Genomic DNA, 6,000 nt, shown 5'->3' on the forward strand with positions numbered 1-6,000 from the left:
AATATCTCTGGTTTCATGACCCAAATCTAAAATAATAGGACTCAAGAGTTGCTAAGGAAGAACTAGTTCTGGAGGGATATGTAAGTAAGTTTGGAAGGCCCCTCTGGACTTGACCCTGGCATGGTTCTGTGCTTTGAGACTAATGAATGTTCCAAATGGGCAATGCTGCAGGCTCTGCAGGGTTCCAAGTCACTGAGAGAATCTCAGCAGCCTTGGACTAACTTCCATTGGATTGAAGCCAAGATGCCACAGAAAAAGCAAGGCTTTTGATTCTCTCTTCGGGCATTGAAAGTGGACTGAACCCTTCTAGCAAAAAGTTAGCTCCTGGGGTCCTGGAACCCCTCTTCAGCAGGGGTTGGTGAGCCACCAGCTCACAGGCCAAACCCAGGCTGCTTTTATAAATAGTGTTATTGAAACACAACCACACATATCCTTTCCGTGCTGTCTATGCCTGTTTTGGCACTACAGTGGCAGAATGGCGGAGTCAAGTAGCTGTCACAAAGATTATGTAGCTCACAAAACGTAAAATATTTACTCTCAGTTTCTTTATAGAAAACTGTGTTGACGCCTGATATAAACAGCCTTCAGAATTTCCCTTCACCCCATCTATTCTAATTCTCATTAATTCCCAATTTTAGTCTCTGAGTTTACTCTGAGCCCAAGTGGTTGATCTTACTGTCTGCAGGATAGACCCTGACTTTTTCTGCATATACCATTTCTCACCAATCACTCTCAGAGCAGAGTTCATAAACAACCTTCTCCCCCACTGCAATATCTAGTCTTGACTCTTTAATGTTACATCTATGGATGTGAATTCATGGAGAACTGTGAACTTATGACATGACTTCAGACACACAGAAATAACACACACAGAATAGTCTATAGTTTATTTTTCACAAAATATTTGGCAGAAATTAAAAATATTCCCTAATATGCCATAAAATCCAATAGAGAAAATTTTAATATTATATTTACATTTCAGATACCTGTTTGCCTTTGTAAATACTATTCAGAGGAAATTTTAAACCTTAAAATGTCATAAAATGGCAAAAGCCACATTATACAAATATCTTTCATTTGTTCAATCTGTGCTGAGTTTTTTCAAGGTTACTTAAAATGGCATGCAAATTAGGGTAAAATAACCAATATTTCAGAAAATATTTTTCTGAAAAATATTTCAGAAAAAGCAGATGGAACCTTGGTCTTAATGTCATTTGAATACTGAAACCAACTGTTGTATTGATTAGAAAAGAAAATGACTAGAGTTAATGAAAATAATGTTTTCCATTGCTGGTCAGTTACTCACTGACATCATACACAATACAATTTTAAAATTTGGGAAAAAAATTAAAATTTAATAATTCAAGAAATATTTATTGAGGGACAATTCTATACAAGGTACTATACCAGATACTAAAGGTGTAGAGATAAATGAGGTCAGTTCTGTTGTTCTAAACAAGTTTATACTATACTAACTGAAGTTACGTGAAATCAAATACTTAGAAAATAGACACTAGTGTCTATACATGTGCTATGGTGGGCACTGTGAATTGTGTAAGACTGTGGAATCGCAGACCTGTACCTCTGAAACAAATAATGCATTATATGTTAAAAAAAAAAGAAGATAGCAGGAAGGGAAAAATGAAGGGGGGGAAATTGGAGGGGGAGACGAACCATGAGAGACTATGGACTCTGAGAAACAAACTGAGGGTTCTAGAGGGGAAGGGAGTGGGGATATGGGTTAGCCTGGTGATGGGTATTAAAGAGGGCACGTACTGAATGGAGCACTGGGTGTTATACGCAAACAATGAATCATGGAACACTACATCAAAAACTAATGATGTAATGTATGGTGATTAACATAACATAATAATAAAAAAAAGAAAACAGACACTAGCCTTCAAAATTTTTCTTATATGCCTTTTAAAATAATATGAAAAAAGCTTGTCCTTGTCCATTTTATGTTAGTATCTTAAATTTTAAGATCTTTTAAATTAGTGAAAATGATATAATTTTGGCATGTTGTAAGTATTGGTAATAATAGATAAATCTGTGAGATCATTTTAGAATGTGTGTCCAGTAGAATCTAACTGCCATTATGATTTGATACCTGCCTTCATTCACTAGTAATACAAATGAAAAAAGATGCTTCCAGTAATGGTTATTTAGGGGATTTGACTAACACTTGCTGAGAATAAGTAAAAAAGCTAGACAAAATACAGGAAAATATCTTCCTAATAACATTGAACACTCAACGAGTTAGTGAAAAATAACCAATCTTGGACTAGTGAGGGTGAACACCACAGAGAGGTGAACTAGAGTTGTTGACACCAGAGGTGTTTGCCCAGGGCAAGGAGGCAACTCACACTTCAGTGAAGAGGATTGGGGTGACTGAGTGGGAACACCCCATAAACAGCAGAGAGGCAAGCTGTGCTTTGGAGTAGGTTTCCCAAGGCAGGGAACTGAGCTTGAGCTCAGCAACTGCCAAAGTTGGCAATAACCCATCCCTGTTATGAGCAAACACCTCAAAGAGCTGAACTCTGGAAGCAGGGTGTAAAGATTACTCTGGGGACTCCCTAGGCAGCTCAGAGATGCCTTAAAGCATTGAGCCTGTACTGCCAGTGTCCACAGGTAACTGAAAGTGGGAGATAAAATCCTTTCTGAAGAATATAATATCACACAAAGTGACACACTTTATCTAAAAGATATTTTTTCAAATAAAATTGACCATCAAATAATTTATATATTACAAGGCATATAATAAGATAAGTTTGTATGAGCCAGAATCAGCAGGAGCAATAGAATGACCCAAAAGAACTCCAGATACTGGATTTACCAGACACACACTAGGGTAAAAAAAACTTATTCTGTGTATAGAGATAAAAGTCAAACTTAATTTTTTTCAAGGGATTTAAGTATACAGACTTGAAGAAGACCTATCTAAAAATTATATAATTGAAACATTATACAGATAGGTCTAACAACTGATTAGACCCTCATGAAAGCATAAGGATGGAAAAAGCATGAAAGCCAGGAAAAAGTCAAATAGGTCTATTGTGTTCTAAGGTTCTTTCATTGTATTGAAGGAGGAAGAAGAGAGGAAAGGAAAATGTATCAGGTGAAAAAGAGTATATGGGGTGGAACAAATAAAAAGAACATAGGAAAATGGAAGATGTAAATACGTAATATATAATGCATAACGTATATACTATATCATTATTTACATATAATTGCAGGCCTTCAAGTTGACTGCTCTTTAGTTAAAACATGAGGACTAGTACATCAGATTTAAAAATTAATTATGTCCCATTTGCAGAAGATTTTGAAAATTTGAAAATGGAAAGAAGCAAAATAATACACCATATAAAAACTTGCCCAAAGAAACTGACATAGCTATATTAATTTACAATGGAATAAAAAGTTATTAAGGTCTCATAGGAATTAATCAAAAGTTTTGCAAGCTCTCTACAGTAAAAGCTAAAGCATTTTAATGAGACAAATTAAAGGCCTAAATAAATGAAGAGCTATACATGTTTATGGAGCGGGACACTCAATACTACAAACTCGTTGATTCTCTCTGAAACCACCTGTAAATTTAAGGCAGTCCCAATAAAAATTCCAAAATATTTCTTAGAAGAACTTGACAATTTGATTCTAAAATTTATATGAAAAGAATTTTGCCTATCTTGAAAACGATTTGATAATTAGACATTACAGTCACTTGTTTTCTCAGTTTCTTATGAGTATATCAAAATATATTACAAAGACATAGCAAATTACCAAACTATACCTTATTCATTCAATTAGGAGCACTTTGTTTATCAAGTGAAATTTACATAAGAGTAAAAGGAACTCTATTAAATGAGACATTATTTTTCGAGCTTGTCTATTAACTTCAAGTAAAAACATATATTTATGCCTTATCTATTTCAAATGACAGAATACTTTTTAAAAAAGATTTTATTTATTTATTTGGTTATTTGAGAGAGAGAGAGCCCACGCATGTACACGCGTGAGTGGGGGGAGAAGCAGCAAGAGTGGGACAAGCAGACTCTGCCCTGCGCGGGGACACCCACTCAGGTCCCAAGACCCTGGGATCAGGACCCAAGCCTCCAACCCTTAACTGATTGAGCCACCCGGAGTCCTTTAAAATTTAAAACACATGAACAGAAAAATGGACATGAGAATTATTACACAAAAATTGGTTAATAGCTTTTATAGTTAAAAGTGATTACATTTAAAGTCATGAATTTGAACAGCACGTCTCTACCCTAGGAGGATAAAATGATCGTAATTAATTGAAACCAGTTGTTTAAATTCATCATATTGAATTATAGTTTGCATTGTGGGATCTGATACACCACAAGAGTAAAGGTGGGTGAAAATTATATCTGTCTTTTGTAAGGGGGAAAGAATGGCGTACTTCTCATTCTCTGGAACCCTGTTGAGCAGCTGTGTAGGTGAGCCTGGGCTAGCCTACTGACTGATGAGAATCACATAGACCTATTGCATCACCAATACCCAGCCAAACATCAGATACAGAGCCACCTAGTTCATTGGCTTCTGATCACAGACCCATGAGAGAACCCAATTCAAATTGTTGAACCACAAAATTGTAAGCTAAACAAATGGTTGCCACTAAATTTTGGAATGATTCATTATCCAACAAAAGCTATGTTAATTTGAATAATTTTGCCTGGGATTCTGGTTATAAACTCTTTATTTTTTCCCAAGCCTGGTTTTCAGCTTCTTAAATAAGTTCCTTTTCTGCTTAAATCAGCTAGAGATGGTTTCTGTTGCTTACACCTGAGAACTCTGACCAATACACTTGGAATAAGATAGGATTTTGATATTATAATGCATTTTTTCATTTCTAGTAATTTATATAATCTTATGACTCTTTTATTCCAAATAGCCAATATATTATATCCTTATTTGGGAACAGATAAAATATATTGCAATGAACCAAAAAGGCAGTTCTTAGTATAGAAAAGAAATTTAGAATGAGTAAGAAAAAGCTTATCATTTTCCCTGTCTTCTCTACCTACCACCTTTGGCACCCTTACCAAACCCAGAGGGGGAGGTTAAGAAAAATTGGAAGGAAGAGAAAAAATTAGAAGTAGAGCAAAGTGAGCTTATTTATTGGTAGATCTCAAAAAAGAGGTTGAACTCTGACCCCTCACACGTGGACTGACACTCATGAGGTTGCAGGTTAATAAAAACTCAGATGGTTTAACGATCTGGGAGCAGAATGTACCTGCAAAGCTCAGAGAGGTATTAAAATTTCAGCATTCCAGTTGTCAACCCAGGAGCAGGAAAAGTGTGCATGAGATGGGTCTAAAGGAATGGGTCTCAGACCACCTCAGCAACCACCAGTCCCCCATGTTACTGAGGCGCATAGGTAACCTTGTGTACCAGGGAGAGGATAAGACTGTAGTTTCTTAGTCTGTGAATCACAGAAGTCAATAACTTTCACTTGTCCAGGATAGCTCAGTCATGGCAGAAGAGCAAGCAGGTCTCAAGAGACCTCATATTGTTATACAAGGGTGAGCCCGGCCATGACCAGTATGGTTTCTCCATCCAAGAGTAGGGCAAAAAGCCTAACTGTGTGGGGGGCTGGATAACATAGTTTTTAAGCTGGGCACGTTGCTTTCCCCAACAAAATCACAATTCTGATATTTGGGTGAGCGATTAGCAGTTTCTGTCAACTGTGCAGGTAATTTGTGAACTCTGAGGAAGAATTAAGTGTAAGACAATGTTTTTATATTTGTAAAACATGCTTTCTTTGTTTTTTTTATTATTATGTTATGTTAATCACCATACATTACATCATTAGTTTTTGATGTAGTGTTCCATGATTCATTGTTTGCGTATAACACCCAGTGCTCCATTCAGTATGTGCCCTCTTTAATACCCAACACCAGGCTAACCCATCCCCCCACCCCCCTCCCCTCTAGAACTCTCTGTTTCTCAGAGTCCATAGTCTCTCATGGTTCGTCT

The sequence above is a fragment of the Eumetopias jubatus genome, unplaced genomic scaffold (genome assembly GCF_037043125.1).
Source record: "Eumetopias jubatus isolate StellerSeaLion01/CBP00866 unplaced genomic scaffold, mEumJub1_p1.0 scaffold_4, whole genome shotgun sequence".
Lineage (NCBI taxonomy): Eukaryota > Metazoa > Chordata > Mammalia > Carnivora > Otariidae > Eumetopias > Eumetopias jubatus.